Below are 18,428 nucleotides of genomic sequence, written 5' to 3' on the forward strand. Positions count from 1 at the left end.
CAATGTGCTTAGACGGACCATTGTCTCGGGGTCATCATCTTTCATGGTTTTGAGCTAGTCTTTATGGCTCAATTTTTCCACTACCTGGGTCCTTGATTAGGGGACTATGTATAAGTATCAACAGCGACCTTTGTCGTGAGGTCGTAATCCGGTTTTATCTTTTGAGATTATCCAAACACGGGACTTCGTACAGCGTAGTCTGGGAATGTTATTTTAACTTTGCATACTCTCTTTTGAAACATATATTTTCTTTCGAGCCCCCAAGCACTTGTGCTTGACGGTCATTTCTTGTCAAAGAGGTTCCTTGGGGATACGCATTTTGTAATGTTCTTGATCGTGTTTGGGATCGTGCTCGTAAGTGCGAGCGATCTTTGTAGTGGTATGCTACTTTGATGAAGTCGTGGAGTGCGACTTCATTTTCCGGCGATAAAGTTTGCTTCATTTTTCAATAATTAATACATCGAGCTTACTTTGGCCCGGATTGATCTTTTGACAAATAAACGCTTTTTAATTTGAGAAACCAACGACTTGATTTTTATTTTTGTGTTTCGAAGAATGACCTTGATTTTTATTTTTTCTATATTGCCTTAAAAAATGTACCATTATTTTTTCCTTGAGATGAGTCTAAGTTTCGACAAGTTTTAACATTTGTTTTCACTATTCGGGCTCTAAAGGTGCTTTGGGCTTGATCTTGATTACAATAGGGCCTCGTGTCTACTAACACGGTTTTAAGTCCTTTCCCGATCCGCGTTTTTAGGGATCCGGGCCTTGGGCTATATTTCCGGCGCCCCGGGCCAGGCGTTAGAAATTTCGGCGCCCAGCCTTGGGCGCTGGAAGTTCTATTTTGGCAGTTCCCGGATTTTTAGCGCGTTTCCGAATGGGATTGGGATGTCACTTGATGCTTTCTTGTATATATAGGGGTTAAGTACGTCTTTCTTTTTCACCACTCTCAATCTTCCTCTTTTTTTTTTTTTTGCAATTGCTTAGCTTTTATTCTTCCCTGCTCTTGCAATGTCGATTCCTCCCTTCTCCCTTAAACGAGTTGTTAGGCGCTGGTTAAGAGCCCTTAATCCCACAGAAAAGGCTTTGTTGAAAGGATACCACTTAGAGGCACTCTTAGGCTTACAACAAATTAATAATGATTATAATTTTCTGTATGCGGCCCTGGACTTTTGGGATTCTTATCACCATGTTTTTGTCTTTCGGGGAAATGAAGTATGCCCTTTGCCAGATGAATTTGCCGCGATCCTTGGTTATCCTACCAATGCTACTCCTGCTACCCCTGGCACTGTTGAAGAGGGTAAAACGACCATAAGGGCTTTCCTAGGACTAGATTATAATATGCTTGCTGAGATCGTTGTGGGTGATAAGGTTCATTTGGCAAAGCTTGTAAAACATCACTTTAGACTTAGTAAAAATATGACCGAACAGAAATTGAACATTCGAACACTTGTATTCTGTCTGTTGAACCACTACTTACTGTCGAATAACAATGGCGAGTTCGGTTATATAAGGTTGATCCCCTTGATTAGCCAGATGGAGAGTTGTTATTCCATTATGCCGTTGGTTGTTGCCGAGGCCTTACTGAGTGCGGATGAGTTAAAGAAGGATGCCAAGTCTGAAATTTTTAAGGGGAGCCCCCTATTGCTGCAGGTAATCGATCGTTTCTTCGCGCAAAGTAATACGCCTATTTTTTCTTTTTCTTTTCTTTTTTCGTTTGCCTCGACAGCCCCCTGCCTGGAGCTGATTTTCAGCGCCCAGAGCTGGGCGTCGGAATTTCTGGCGCCTGGTCCTGGGCGTTGAAAGTGCGCCCCAGGCAGGACTTTCGTTTATTATTATTTTTCTGATCGTACCCGTTTTTTGCAGATTTTGGCTCATGGAACGACTTAGGCTTTTAGAAGCTCTTGCGGATCCTAAACGTTATCGCCCTATAGCTTTGGGTAACCGAAAGTATTTGCACCAAGGCCAGGACGAGGCCGAGTGGGACTCCTATTTTACTCATGGCATATGCTCTATTAAGTGGGGGGTTCCGAGGCATTAGTTTATGTTTCTTTGTTGGGGCTGTCTCGGCCCGTTTACATCTTTCCTTACCAAGTCATGCGACAGTACGGCTTAAGGCAGACTATCCTGTTTTCTGATACGTTACCACCTAAAGTAGCGGTCTTTTCCGAAGCACGGGTTTAAGCGTGGGCTAAGTATTATGGTGGCCTCCCGCGTTGGACCGTGGCTAGAGATGGCTTTGTGGGTCTTTCCGAAAACTACAAGTTGTGGATGAGTTCCGATGATAAGGCTGTGAGAACTAAGGCTCGAAATGAAGAGTCGGCTGAGCTTTTGATACCTCGAGGTAGGGCTAAGTATGAGAGTCGTGATACTGCTAATCCTCGCGACCATGGTATTAAGACTGTAAAAGCTCGTCGATCGAAAGCGAAAGGAAGTTCCTCCCCGTTCCAGTTCTAGGCCTAAAAAGGTGCCTAACACGAGGGGGCCTGCCGTCCACAAAAGAAATTCAAGCTCTCGCGGAGATCGTCGCCGGAATAATGCATGGGTTAGGAAAGTTCAGCCCCTAGTAGAACCAGTGGCTAATCCAATTGATGGTTATAATCCTTCCCCTACCATTGTTTGTGCCCTTGAGGCTGAGCGGGCTATAGCTGTTCAAACTGAGAATGTTTCTGAGGCCTTGGCATCCTTGGAAGTTAGTGTCAAGGAGCCTGTTCTTATGGAAATTAATATGGGGGCAGCGCAGAAGCCTGTGGAGGTGGACCCTGCGAACATTGCCCTCTACAAAACTTTGTTTGATGATCCAGAAGAACTCGAGTAGTGTAGTTCTTGTTAGGGTGTAGGTTCCCTTTATTTATTTCTGTTGTGTTTGTTTTTCATTCTTTAGCACTTTCTGTTTTCCTTCTTATTATTTTTAAATATTAATAAAGGCGTGATTTTTTTTTTTCTTTTTTTTTTTCCTTTTGCTTCTCTCCCTTTTTTTTATTTGAAGGAAATATGTCCTTCACCCAAGGTGCATTAAGTCTAATACCAAGGTTCAGATTAATTGCGAACAATTAATTCAGTGAGATCAAGTGATTGGAACAGCTAGCAATGACACGTAACATATCACCGGATTAAATGAATCGGAAATTCATTTAATAGCTTTTCGGGATTTAAGTTGGAAACGTATTATACGATACGACCTTGCATCGGAATCGTATATCGTATCGCGAATATTCGTAAGCTAGGCAAAACGAATAAATCGTATCGTACGACGGTGATTCGTCGTATACGAAACGATAAATAATATATCGGAAATATATTAAACGCGAATACGAAGAGCGGCCCACGAGCCGAGTGCACGAAGCACTCGAGGCCCATGGGCGCGCGCTAGGCGAGCAAGCAAGGGCCAAGGCAACACGGCGGCGCTGGCCCATGGCCGAGCGGAGCTGCGCGTGTGCGCGCGGGCCTATGCAGCGACACAGCCACGGCAGCGAGGCCCATGGCCCAGCGTGATGTGCTTGTCTCACGCGTGGCTTGCTAGCCGGCCTTGCCTCCGGGCTTGGTCGGTTAGTAAGGTTATGTAAATAACCTTATGACCTAATTTCCAACTACTGCAATCACAATTCAGATTACAAACAACCCTAGGAGAAAACAGAGAACCCTAATTCTCTCTGTGCCTCCATAGTGTGTTCATCCCAAAAGCAAATCTCTTGATTAATTGTCTAAGCTACGATTATCAAGACGGATCTGATCGTGTTAGTGAACCAAGTAGAGGAATGACAATTGGAGTTCTTTGTTCGTGTTTGTTGACGGATTATTGTGGAAAACACGCTTCGAATGTAAGTATGCTTAATCTGTGCTTTATACATGTTTCCTGGCTTTGGGGATTGTTCCGCACATGTTATTATATTTAACTGTATTCCCCTACAGTGGTATCATGAGCCTTATGTATTCAAAGCATGAATTAGCATGATTATTATTGTTTTTGCATTGTCGAAATTTTTGGAATTGTTGTTGATTTTTCGGAATTTTTTCGAATTATTGAATTAATTGCGAAATTGGCAGTTCCGAAATCAAAAATATTCGCTTTTTCGATTTTTAAAGCCCTAATCTGATGAAAAACGGTTTTCTAAGATCAACTCATGAGAATAAAATTGCGAAAACAGGCCTCGAAGCATCAGTTTTTGGGCATTTTTGTTAGTTTTTCATTAAAAATTAAATGTGTCAGACAGTAATTAAATTAAAAGGTCGACCTAAACTACTCGGAATTGCTTGAAATTTTTACACAATGTTGCTGGGTACATTCTTGATCTATGCTAAAAAGTTCAGATTTTTCCGATAAGTATAAACCCTAATTTTGCCTTTCCCCAATTCGTAAAATATACAACCCTAATTGAATTTTAATTAATTTTAGTTTAATAATTCGGTTAATTAGGGAAGGGGGTATAACTTCATCGGTCAGTGGCTAATTTTAAAAATTATTGGATTAAAATTTTAAATGGTTTCGTTAATTTTAATCGCACTTAAACCAAATTATTAATAATCTGAACTTTAATTGTTTATGAACAATATAAAGTTTCGGATTTTATTAATTAAAAGTTCAAACTTTAAAGTTGATTCGATCGTTCTTGAAAGTTCGAATATTTTTAGCCCTTGATTTATTAATTTTACGAAATTGGATTGTCGTTAAAGTTTATTAAATCGTTAAAAATCGTTGTTTTTCGAAAATTAAATCGTAACTTTTTTTTGAAAAATAAAATTAATGCAAGTTCGTGAATTACATTTAATTTTAATTAAGTTGGTCCGTATTACGAACCAAAAACACAAACATGAGCATGGTGGAAGTATGGCTCGTCGAGCCATACGAGGCCATTGTGCTCGCCGAGCCATGCGACACGGGCAGCAGCAGCAAGGCTGCGTGCCTCGTGCGCGCTAGGCAAGGAAGGGGCAGGCGAGGGCGCTTGCGGGGCTGCGACGAAGCAAGGGCAAGCCTTGCGACGTCCAGCACACTCGATGCACAACACACGCAACGCATTGGCAGCATGGCTGCGGGTACGCGGTGCGCATGCGGTGCGATGGGCCTGGGGCGCGCGGGCATTGCTCGTGTGCTCTTGGGCCGCACGCACGATGGGGCTGGGGGTGCGCGGGCAATGCTCGTGTGCTCTTGGGCTTCACGCAAGGCGGGGCTGGGCGCAAGCCTAGCCCGATTAGGCAATTGAACTTTTTTTTTAAAATCGTTTAATTCGTTGGGCTTCGTATATTTGCATTAATTTGGGCTAACGGGATATTTAATTTAATATTTTATTTGCTTGGGCCGGGCCGCGAGTTTTAATTTAATATTTCATAATTAATTATCCGGAATAATTATTGGTTTGAGTGGGAGCCACTAAATGAAATTGAAATGAAATAATTATTTTAATTATTTCGTAGGTCGCATTATTTTAATTAAATTCAATTTTAATTAGAATAAAGTCTAAGGATTAATAATTTGGAAATTGATTAATCTTTTAGGACGCGTTTATGTGAACGTGAATTTTAATTAATTCACGTAAATATTTGCATATTAACATTGGCCATTCGTTTTAGCATACGAATGGATGAATGCGTAGAATATATATTTTATGCAATGCAGGTACACCAAGTGACTAGTATGGCCAAATTTAGGATAGTTAAATACGGTCTGCGCACCGTTCTATCTTTGAATGTAAAGTTTTAAATATGGTCTGCGTACCATGGAAATTTTGATGTAATTTATTATTTTCAAGTATTTCTAAGTTTAGAACTTTAAGTTAGCATTTGAACGAAGATTCAAGACGATGCCAAGCTAACAAGGAGGTGGTGAAGATTGGATGCTTCAATACAAGAAGTTTTGGGCCATATTAGATCACCAATTATTTATGCAATTTAATATATATATATAGAACGTTGATTTGCATAACGAGTTCACTCCCATTGGTTGCAAACATGTTTTCTAAACATTCAACGTTGATTTGCATAAAGGGTTTACTCCCATTGGTTGCAAACATGTTTTCAAAACATACAGAGATGATATTGTATAATCATACAAAAGAGAAGCTAGATTGGTGGTTAAAGATTGTAAACAACTTCACGACGTTGATAATGTTGAAATCTTTTTCATCAAGTCGGAATGCTTGAACTATTTTGGATAAATCTAGCAATCATTGCATATGGCAATATGGCAATTGGAAAACGAAACACCTTACTCAATTGGACTTGTAGAAAGGAATTGTGTATATCACACAATGTAAAAGTTTTGGATGCTAGATAAAAGAGCAAGCTTAAGAAATCTATTCATAGAATAAAGCATGCAAGTGGGAATTGGACCATATTTGTCTAAAAGGCTATTGAGAAATCATAGCTTTATGAAAATATGGATCATCTTATAGATGAGGAGTTTAGTGGGAGCTAAGTCATGTTTATTGGTTCTATATATGAGATACATATCTCTCTATTGAAAATGACATTCAAATGGTTAGATTTGAAAGTATTTGTCAATATTAGGACCATGGCGAAACTTAGAACATACTGGGTTAAAGATCTATTGGATAGGATCTAAAGCGTTGTTTGGATTCTGTAAAAGTAATTACTAAATCAAACACAATGGAGAGACTCAAAAGAGACTCTCAACCCATATGAGTAAGTCTAAGTTATGAATGCTTTAACTAAGTATAAAGCTAGGCTGTTATCACTAGAGTTAAGCATGAAGGACCATGAAGAGGTACCTTCACCTTATATCACATGGCAACGCCAAGATTTTAGCAAGATTCAGTGTTTCTTGAAACAGAATGAAGCTAAAAGTTACATGGATGGATTTTAAAATGCGAATGGTTTTTGCATTACAATCAATCATGTATAATGTGATATATAGATCACCAAGATAACTCGTGAACATTGGATCGTGACGAGTTTATACCAATCTCTATTGATCTGGATCAAAGATCATTGGAACAGTATCAAGAACATCCAATACATTTGGAGATGTAGGATGAGCACTTGATAAGAGGAAGTGAAGATAACTAAAGTTTTGATGCTACATGCATTTGCCTAAGCAAAAGTTGAATCTTGTTGTTAGGCAAACCACAAACATACACGGGCAATTAGGCGTCGTGATTAAAAGGTGGTAACATAGGTTCTAAACCATATGTGATGCATGGGAAACTGAATCAATGATTAGTTTCCAAGTTCTCAGTTGAAAGATGTATCTCCCACATCTATGTGAACTGGTTGGAGCATTTCAAAAGGAAGCATCATTTGAAATTCTACATAATTGAAATAAATTCATTGTTGCCTAAGAAGCAATGAAAGGGAATTGTTTTTAGTGGGAGTTCTTCAATGAACTCAGGTTGATCACAAGTCTGCTACCTGGATGATTTTCTATTTTAGATATGATTATCATTCTAAACAGCAACGAAAGACTAGATCATTCTAGAAACATATTCAAAGATCTTTTCATTTTACATCGAAAGGCTTTCGATAGAAAAGATGCTAAAGATAGCAAAGTATGATAAACTAAACCTCTGCATTGAATGATACACAACATTCATATTCAGATATGGAATAAAGTTTTAGTTCCATGAAAGTTTTAAGTATTGGGTGAAAGGCCTATATCTGTAAAACATTAAATGCTTGATTTTGGGTTTGAGGCCCACAAATTGGTAAGCATTTGGTTTAAACATTTATCATTTATGAAATTATATTTCATAGTTCATTTAATCTTGGTTTAGTATTAAATGATAAGTCCATGTGATTCAAATCATTCAAATGGGATGTCAAGATGGATTCTTCGACAAAGAAACACCCATAAGTGAACTTGAATATTGAAGTCACAAAGGATCCCTAATCCAGGTCATTGAAAGGTGGACGACCAATGACTAATGAAGATTAGATTGCAAGTAGATTACTTAGTTCTTTTTCTTGAACTAGAGTGACTGGATGTCAGAATCTTTTGCATAGATACTTATTGGATCTTGTATCGGATTGACCATGAGAACGCTTTAAGAGATTAAAGTCATGTCATAGGTAGTTCTCATTAATGGTGATTAGAAACCGTTCCTCAGAACATGAGCGATTATGTCTGCTCGTTTGAGAATTAGTTCGCTTTGATACTAGCTAAACGTCGCACCGTAAAAGGAGGTTATAAAAGCAGTTATTGGGCGTACTATGAATCAAAGTGAGTGTTCATAGATTGCAAGAATGGATTGTCCTCCTATCTTTGATAGGATATGGTGTTGTTGTGTAACAAGGCCTCTCGGAGAGTTAGATACTGTAAAATGCATGGCCGTGCTCAGAATGGTAAGGCTTAACCTTCTGCAAAAGTTTGACAGTTGAACTCTGTAATCCGAGAAACACTTCTGGACCTAATAAGGATGGCTTGGATCTTACCTTATGTTCAGTAAGTAACACTAAGCGACAAAGGAATGTGGATGCACACTTGTCTGAATGACAAGTGGGAGATTGAAGGAAATATGTCCTTCACCCAAGGTGCATTAAGTCTAATACCAAGGTTCAGATTAATTGCGAACAATTAATTCAGTGAGATCAAGTGATCAGAACAGCTAGCTGGAGCAATGCTTCCGATCAGTGAGTTCTAATGGATATTGAACTCACAACTTACTCTTGACTGAACCTACAAGGTCACACCAATGACACGTAACAGATCACCGGATTAAATGAATCGGAAATTCATTTAATAGCTTTTCGGGATTTAAGTTGGAAACGTATTATACGATACGACCTTGCATCGGAATCGTATATCGTATCGCGAATATTCGTAAGCTAGGCGAAACGAATAAATCGTATCGTACGACGGTGATTCGTCGTATACGAAACGATAAATAATATATCGGAAATATATTAAACGCGAATACGAAGAGCGGCCCACGAGCCGAGTGCACGAAGCACTCGAGGCCCATGGGCGCGCGCTAAGCGAGAAAGCAAGGGCTATGGCAACACGGCAGTGCTGGCCCATGGCCGAGCGGAGCTGCGCGTGTGCGCGCGGGCCTATGCAGCGACACAGCCACGGCAGCGAGGCCCATGGCCCAGCGTGATGTGCTTGTCTCACGCGTGGCTTGCTAGCCGGCCTTGCCTCCGGGCTTGGTCGGTTAGTAAGGTTATGTAAATAACCTTATGACCTAATTTCCAACTACTGCAATCACAATTTAGATTACACACATTCCTAGGAGAAAACAGAGAACCCTAATTCTCTCTGTGCCTCCATAATGTGTTCATCCCAAAAGCAAATCTCTTGATTAATTGTCTAAGCTACGATTATCAACACGGATCTGATCGTGTCGGTGAACCAAGTAGAGGAACGACAATTGGAGTTCTTTGTTCATGTTCGTTGACGGATTATTGTGGAAAACACGCTTCGAATGTAAGTATGCTTAATCTGTGCTTTATACATGTTTCCTGGCTTTGGGGATTGTTCCGCACATGTTATTATATTTAACTGTATTCGCCTACATTATTTACTCATTCCCAACACTTATGCAAATTATATTTTTATTTGATTGGACCGAATCCATAAACAGGATTGCCTACGTATCCTTGTTAAATAACTTTAACTTAGAATCAGGTCGCGCGTAGTTCTAGCTAGAATGAATTCTAGGATGTCGAATTTGATAAGTACATTCTGAAATGGAAACATATTATTCGAAACGGTAGAATAAGTGAAGTTTATTATTATTTTAATCTGCTGCTTTGCCGTAAGCCAAGAATTTGTTTTATTTTTTGAGTACATGTATTTGCACAAAAATCTTTTCATGTGTTTTTTGGTACGTATATTTGAATACGTGTTGTACCCCCCCCCCCAAGTGTTCGTTATTTTTCCGTGTATGTGCAGGTAAAATGACGAGCACTTCTGTGCAAAATTTGGCAAGCAGAGAGATTCAGCGCCCAGGCTGGGGCGTTAAAGATTTCGGCGCCCAGCCTTGGGCGCTGAAAATGATTCCTGGGAGATTTCTTGGCGCGTTGCTTCTTTTCCTTCACATGTTCTTGCATTTATTTCTTTTTCTTTGTTTCATTTTACTTTTCATTCGCCAGAAAACAATTTTGACACTATTACGAAAGCTTTTTGGACTGTTAGCGTTAGACGCATTTTCGTCCGGATAAATTTATTCTATTCGTAACTCGAAACGGCTTTGAAAATGGAGCTAGGGTGCAGAAGATATGAAGATCTTTGCGTAGGATTTTTGGGTGGGTTGAGGTCCGTGTTGTTAATGGTGGGGATGATGGGTTCATGTTTTATGAATTTTTTTTGTTGTGCAACATTTGCTTTGTTTGATTTTTTTTGATTTGGGTTGCACGGGTTTGACCTTTATGTCTGGGAAATATTAAGGGGATGACCCGGGATGCACGCGGATCTAGAAATGATAAATTATATTCCTCAATGACTTGGATGGCTTCATCCACTTGAAAACCGTAAAGGTCTTCTGCAGTTTCGGCCGTTCCAACCATAGTACAACTGACGTCGAGAGGAGGGGCGCGTATTTCTAGAATTACCCCGTTATGGTTAAATTTAACCATTTGGTGCAAGGTAGAAGCCACACCTCCTAAGTCGTGGAGCCAAGGGCGTCCTAAGAGGAGGTTGAAAGTGGGCTTGATGTCGATTATTTGAAACTCCGTGGTACGTGCCACGGGCCCGGTTTGTATTGTGAGGTTGATTTTTCCCAACACAGGCCTTCGAGAGTTATCATAAGCTCGTACCCCTTGTGTGGAGGTTTGGAAGTCATCGCTTCCTAGCCCCAAGCAATGGGCGGTTCGCAATGGGCGAACATTTACCGCTGAACCGTTATCTATGAGTGCTAGGGGGATGTTTTATCCTTTGCATCCAACCACTAGATAGAGGGCCTTGTTGTGGGCGCCTCCTTCTTTAGGTAAGTCTTTGTCAGTAAAAACTATTGCTTTTCCCTCAACATCTCTTGTGACGTGGTTAACCAACGATTCAGGTGTGATATCCGTAGGGACTGAGATGAGGTCAAGTGAGCAAATAAGTTTTTCACGATGTTCCTTTGAAGTGTACATGAGATCCCAGATGGTAATCTCGGCTTTAGTTCTTTTTAGTTGCTTCAAGAGAGGATTTTCGATGACTTCTGCGACGGTAGTGTGCCGTACGTTTTCAAGAGTCTGTCTGACTGGGATGTCGTCCCCGGGAGGTGGGCAAATATCCTGTTGGTATACCCTTCCGGAGCGAGTGAGATTGTCAACTTCGGGCTCTTGAGGGGTGGTGTCAATGGGAGCATGCCCGGGCCAAGTTTCAGTAAAGAGGTCCTGGTCCGATACTTGAGACAGGTAGATGTGAGGGGGTCGAAAAAGCACGAGGCTAATGCGTGACCTTGTCCCTCGTGGGTGTGACGTTTCTTTTTGTCAAATCAAGTGTAATTGGATTTCCTGTGAGTTTACACCCAATTGACTAGTAATATAGGAGTCGCCATTCAGTTTTTAACGACAATGAGAAAAACTGACAAAACCCGGTTATCGTGACATAAAGGGAGTGCAATTATGTTTGACCACGACGGCCGTAGGTTCCCTTGTGATCCCTGGTGTGGGGATCTCTCAACATACACCCGCAAGGTAGAGATTGGGGGTTCGGGGGACTGTAACTACCGAGAGGAGTACTCGCTCTTCGATAACTCCAGAGGCAGGATATCCTTACTAGCTCAGCATAAATAATTGAAGGGACATGCGTTAACTATTAAACTAATCTGAGTTGATTTTAACAATATGCAACATATAGTACTAGATCGAACGCTATTATCTGATTTAGATGGTTTTAAGGGACCTAGCATGATAATCTAATTTCCCAACATATTATCTTTATTAGGCGTGATAGAACAATCAGATTTAATTAGTTTAACAATTCATAAAAGGGCGAGGAAAGCAATTAAACCATGGAAGAGGGACACATTACGACGCACCCTTGAGAGGTGCGTCACGGTTCTCAGAAAACTAACCACTTTGACTTTGCTATTTCTCCTTTTATTTAACGAATCTCAAATTATAGGACAAGATACGTTCTGTTCGATGTTTGGATCGATTGCGACAAAACGCGTGATCAGTTTTGCAGCGTGAGGCTTAGGCTTAGGGGTTTAGAGTCAATACTCAGAATAATAATTGTGTGTTGTGTTGTTTTCACGTCGAACTTAGGGCCCTATTTTTTTAAAAGAGTTTGTGGAAAGATAGAATTGTAGAACTCTAATCCACGAGGAATTAGGAAAGAACTTCGGCGCCCAGAGCCAGGCGTTGAAAATAGGGTATGGGCCGTTTCTTTGTCAGATTAGGATTCTTAGAATCAGGAGTGTATGAGACTTTAATCGAGTCTTTTAGTGAGTATTAATTTTATGATGGAATGCATCTGGGCCCGTTACGAACTCTAGGCTCGTTAGGATTTTAATTAATACGTAACACTTATTTTCGAATCGTATTAGGAACAGGATTCTCTCGCAATTTCTATCTCATTTAGGATTTATGTTGGAGTGCAACACCTAATTCTGACAGGTTCCTATCTTTTATGACTTGCCACTTTTAACAACTACCCATTACGGCAGTTACTATTTTTAGCAGGTTTCCATAAATAGCAGGTTTCTATAAATAGCAGGTTTCGGGTGAAATGAAAAGGGGAATTGAGATTCGTTATTTTATAGGAGATGCGTTGCCAAGTGAAGATTTCGGCGCCCAGAGCCAGGCGTTGAAAATAGGGTCTGGGTTGTTTTCTTAGTCAGATTCGGATTCCTGAAATCCGTAGTGTTTGAGACTTAATCGAGTCTTTTAGTGCGTATCAATTTCATGACGGAATGCGTATGGGCCCGTTACGAACTCTAGGCTCGTTAGGATTTTAATTAATACGTAACTCTTATTTCCGAATCATATTAGGAATAGGATTCTTGCAGTTTTCTATCTCATTTAGGATTTATGTTGGAGTGCAACACCTAATTCTGACAGGTTTCTATCTTTTATGACTTGCCACTTTTAGAAGCTACCCTTTACGGCAGTTACTATTTTTAGCAGGTTTCCATAAATAGCAGGTTTCTATAAATAGCAAGTTTCGGGTGAAATGAAAAGGGGAATTGAGATTCGTTATTTTATAGGAGATGCGTTGTCAAGTGGAGATTTATGCTTTCATCATCGAACCTTTCCCTTTCGGGAATGGGGACAAAAGTAGGTGTCTACAGTTAGCCCCCACTTTGACTGAGTCTTGGAGTAAGACGATGGTCAAAGTATTAGACGGAGTGCGCCACACAAGTCATGGTGACCTGCTTTTGCGAGGGTCTCACGAGCCCCCGAGTGATAACATTTGACTTAAGGGTCATCACTTGAAGTGTCGACATATCCCTCACGAGTCATTGGGATTTGTCAACGGATAGTATAGAAATTCCCTCACTTTGTCATTGGAAGTATCTAAAGAGGCGTAGAAACTCCCTCACTTTGTCATCTGGAGTAGCTACAGATGTTTTCGAAATCAAAGCTATAAAGTGTAATTGGGCCTGGCCAAGCCCAACCACGAGGTAAAAATATTTTTAAAGATTCTCATTTTCAGGGCTAACTAAACGAGAAAACCCCCTTGTTTTTATAGGACGTAAAACGAAGGAAAATCCAGCACATCGCTCTTTTTTGGAAAAACGGAAAACCAATCCTTTTATTTTTGGAAAAAGGGAAAACCAGTCCTTTAATTTTTGGAAAAAGGGAAAACCAGAAAAGTTATCGCTGCAGCGACTAAGGACCTGCGCGGTTAGTGGCGCAGACCCCGCCGGCTAAAGACTGTGAGCCTGTCCGCTAAGGGTGGACACCCCGTCCGATAGAAGTGGACGAATCTGTTTTGAAATTTGAAAATAAGGTCCTACGCGGTTTGTGACGTAGACCCCGCCGGCTAAAGATGGCGAACCTGTCCGCTAAGGGTGGACACCCCGTCCGATAGAAGTGGACGAATCTGTTTTGAAATTTGTTTGTGCTTTTTGAAAATAAGGACCTACGTGGTTTGTGACGTAGACCCCGCCGGCTGAAGATGGCGAGCCTATTTTGAATTTGAAGACTTTATTTTTCGAAAACTGAGGACCTGCGCGGCTAGTGACGCAGACCCCGACCGCTGAAGGTGGGCGAGCCCTGTCCGCTAAGGGTGGACGCCCCGCTCGCTGGAGGTGAGGGAACCTGAATTCGTCTTTTTGATTTAGGATTCGCGTGCCGCGGTCTTGCCTGATTGAGGTGGACAAGTCCCTATTTCATTTTTTTCTTGTGATTTCTCTTGAGAATTTCTTTTTATTCATTCTTGTAGGAGCGAATTCTTTCGAGGGATGCTCGGGTTTAGTTGTAACCTGAATGTGGGTTGACAACGTGCTTAAACGGACCATTGTCTTGTGGTCATCTTCTTTCATGGTTTTGAGCTAGTCTTTATGGCTCAATTTTTCCATTACCTGGTTCCTTGATTAGGGGACTATGTATAAGTATCAACGGCGACCTTTGTCTTGAGGTCGTAATCCGGTTTTATTTTTTGAGACATCCAGACACGGGACTTCGTACAGCGTAGTCTGGCAATATTGTTTTACCTTTGCATAATATATATTTTCTTTCGAGCCCCCAAGCACTCGTGCTTGACGGTCATTTCTTGTCAAAGAGGTTCCTTGGGGATACGCATTCTATAATATCCTTGATCGTGTTTGGGATTGTGCTCGTAAGTGCGAGCGATCTTTGTAGTGGTGTGCTACTCTTAACAAAGCCGTGAGGTGCGACTTTCAGTAAAGAAATTGGCAATTTTCAAGTCGAATGGATGCGGCAGGGCCCAATAGAAGTTAGGGCCTTTTTTGAGCCTGGGTTCATTTTCGGCGCCCAGGCCTGGGCGTTGAAATAATTCACGCCCAGGTGGGGCGTTGAAAGTGTTGTTTGGGCTGGTCTTTTGATGACACAGTTGGCCTCTTGTTCATTCATTTATTTCACTTGGAAGTTCTATGTATTCTCTTCTCTTTTGTTTTTCTTTTATTTTAGAACGTGATGATTTTCTCGAGAAGCCGTAGCCGATTGGTGGACTACGGTGTTTATCGCTTTGGGGCGATTATTTAAAGGTACTGTTGCTCTTAAGGCGTACAGTTATTGCAATAGTTGGGCGAGTCTATATGGCCCGAGGAACATACCTTGAGGCGTATATTTTGATCGCTCGTATATATTTTTTCTTTTGAACGCGTTCGTGAATGTTCGATACTTAGAATGATGATATGTATGTGCGAACGAGCGTTCATAGAATGGCCGTTGTGTGCGGTCCATTACTCAGTTTGCTTGAATCATTTTTTTTTAGCAATGACTGATTGTGCCCTTTCGATTGTTCAAACATTTGCTTCGAGATTTTTATTTTGCTATGGTTGTTTCGTAGCTTGGAGCCCCCAAGTATGTATGTTGGGATGCTTCCTTTTGGCGTACGATTTTTGTAGGTTCTTTCGAGAAAGATGCCTTGGGGTTCCGCTCGTGTAGGTGCGAGCTATCCCTTCCGTGGTAGGTAATATTTTGCTACCTTTAATCCTTAATGTAGAAGTCGTGTGGCTTGCATTTTGAATTTGGGCGATAAGTAGTCTTTGCCTCTTTTACACGTGCTCTTGGTCGTGCCTACATTAGTGCAATATGCCTTACTCTTTTTTAGACTTGTACCGTGGGATGGTTGAACTCATGGTGCGACGTAGGCTTGTGTGGCCTAACAGCGTGTCTTAGAACATTCCTCCAGGTGTTGGGATATCATTATTATTTTTTGCATTGGAGTACTTCATCACGCCTCGTTCAGGTGCTCGAACAAGTGTAGCACCTTCTGCGTGGGTTTGCACGGCTTATTACGTCGTTCGATGCGAGGATTCATAGGTGTTTCTTTCTTATTTTTATATCTGGGCAAAACTTGGCTAGCAGAAAGATTCAGCGCCCAGGCTGGGGCGTTAAAGATATCCCGCGCCCAGCTCTAGGCGTTGAAATTGATTTCTGGGTATATTTTGACAGTTCTTATCCTTGATTTTTTCTTTCGCTTTTGCTTTGGAACGAGGTAGACTGTGTAACGGGCGCTTGTAGGGCGAGCGTTATGTGCAGTAGTTTGATCGGAGTTTTGGTGACTCGCGATTTTCAGTTACCCATGTTAGTGGGGTGACTTTATATATTCTAAGTAGTGCTTCGAATTTGAGAGGAGTTGTAGCCATTCTAAGGTTCGTTTTACACGATTAAAGCTTAGGATTGTGCCCCTATGACATATGTATAGCATTAGCGTCGAGAATTTGCGATAAAATCGTCATTTCGAGCATTTTTGGCGTGTTTTTCTCAAGCCCCCAATTGTAGCTACGGGATTGGCTTGGTGCTATAATGCTTGGCATATGTTTTTATGCATTCATGGTGACACGGATCATGAATAGTTTGAACCAGACTCGTTTAGTGCGAGGTATGTTCGAGTAGTGATTTGCTACTTCTCTTCTAAATGTCGTATTGTGCGACATTGCCATGGTCAAAGTAGTCACATGTTGAAGTGTGCCTTGACCAAAAGCTAGGTGCCTTTCTTTACCCATAACCGTATTTGGAAATCTTTTGACTCACTTGCAACATTGAGATAAACGCACACTTAGCTTAAACCAACGACACTTTATTATGTTCGAAGAAGTCTTTGAAAATTATTTGAAATCCCGAGTCCTACTGTGTACGATCCGAGGTGTCCTAAGTAGGTTGACTTATAGAAGGTTTCGTACAGGATTACATGAGTGAATCAAAATACTGTTACGATTTTTGGAATGATGTCTAAGGATTTGCTGGAAGCCAGGGTACAGGCGTCAAGATATACTTGTGCCCGTTTGGCATATGCTTTAGGCTTTTAGGGCCATCTTTTCCAGAATTGCCGGAATATAAACCGTTTTCAAATTGACTTAGATTTACTTGGCGTATGTCCATACAAAAGGTCAAGGTATATTTAGTTCTTTCCCTAGCTCTTTCATTTCAATTTTTAGCCCCCAGTTGCTGTTATGTCTTCCCATTAATGATGCTTTCAGATTTCGATTTTAGATGCCCGTGTCATATGTCTGAGTAGGGTGAGCCTTGGTTAAATGCCAAGTTCTATTGACAATGTCTGATTTTTTTTTTTCAAAGGGGATTCGCAAGCATTTGAATTACCATGAACGGGTGCCCTGAGTTCGAAGGAACGGTGGGGCGACGTCGTAGAACAATCCTCTTTATTGCAAGCTTACTGCCTTTACTACTTGTTGGTGGTTATGACTGTGTCTAGTGGTGAAAGAAGGTCTTTAAGCGAACGACTATGTCTAGTGGTGAAAGAAAGTCTTTAAGTGAGTTAGTTCGCTTTAGGGAGGGTCAAGTCGAGTACTTTAGAGGTCATGGACGCTCGCGCTAGCCCCCATTCAATTGAGGCAAAGCGATCTTTTGAGTCTTGGCTAAGTGCCTAGGAGTGTGAGTGCTCCTTCTGGCAAGGGTACGTGCCCTTATTATTTTTCGACGTGTGCTCGTTTTGGCATCTTGATGACTTGGATTCTTCCTTTGACTTAAGTTTTTCTTTCGACTTGGATTGCAAGTAATTAAATTTCAATACGGGACTCTATTTTTTATTCTTGTTATTCTATAGGCTCTAACATTTTTGCAAATTGGTTGGACCGAATCATGGATTGCTTACGTATCCGCCTTAAATAGATTTAATTTGGAATCAGGTCTACGCGTAGTTCATAGCCTAGAAAATGGTTTCTTAGAATGCCGAATTCGATAAGTATGTTCTGAGATGGAAACATATTATTTGAAACGGTAGAATAAGTGAAGTTTATTGTTATTTTAATCTGCTGCCTTGCCGTAAGCCAAAAATTTGTAAATTTGTTTTATTTTTTTGAGTACATGTATATTTTTTGGTGGTACGTATATCTGAATACGTGTTGTACCCCTCCAAGTGTTCGTTATTTTTCCGTGCATGTGCGGATAAAATGACGAGCACTTCTGGACAAATTTTTAGCAAGCAGAGAGAATCAGCGCCCAGGCTGGGGCGTTAAAGATTTCGGCGCCCAGCTGTGGGCCCTAAAAATGAATTATGGGCGGATCTTTTTTGGTGCGCTAAATGCTTCTTTTTCTTTTTAGACTAACTTTAGAGGCGCTTTGCAAAGTTTCTTTTTTACATTTTCTATTTTTATTTTTTATTTTTACATTGAGCGTAAAATGTACTTTTCATTTGTCTCTTTTTTATTTGTGACTCAAGACGGCTTGAAAGATGGGTTGAATGAGATTGGATAAGTTGTATAGGTATTGGTCAAGCATAAGGATTACATCTTCTAGGACTCACAATTTGCAGCCTCAAGCTAGTGTCATGAGTTTACATCAACCAAGGCCAATGAGTAACATGGGGACGGCTCAAGGGTATATCAACAGGATGTATCCAAACAAGTTATATGGTCATTATGCTAATGGTGGTGTAAGAGCAGGTTTGGGCTTTG

This window comes from Spinacia oleracea, chromosome 2, assembly GCF_020520425.1.
Source record: "Spinacia oleracea cultivar Varoflay chromosome 2, BTI_SOV_V1, whole genome shotgun sequence".
NCBI classification, from domain to species: domain Eukaryota; kingdom Viridiplantae; phylum Streptophyta; class Magnoliopsida; order Caryophyllales; family Amaranthaceae; genus Spinacia; species Spinacia oleracea.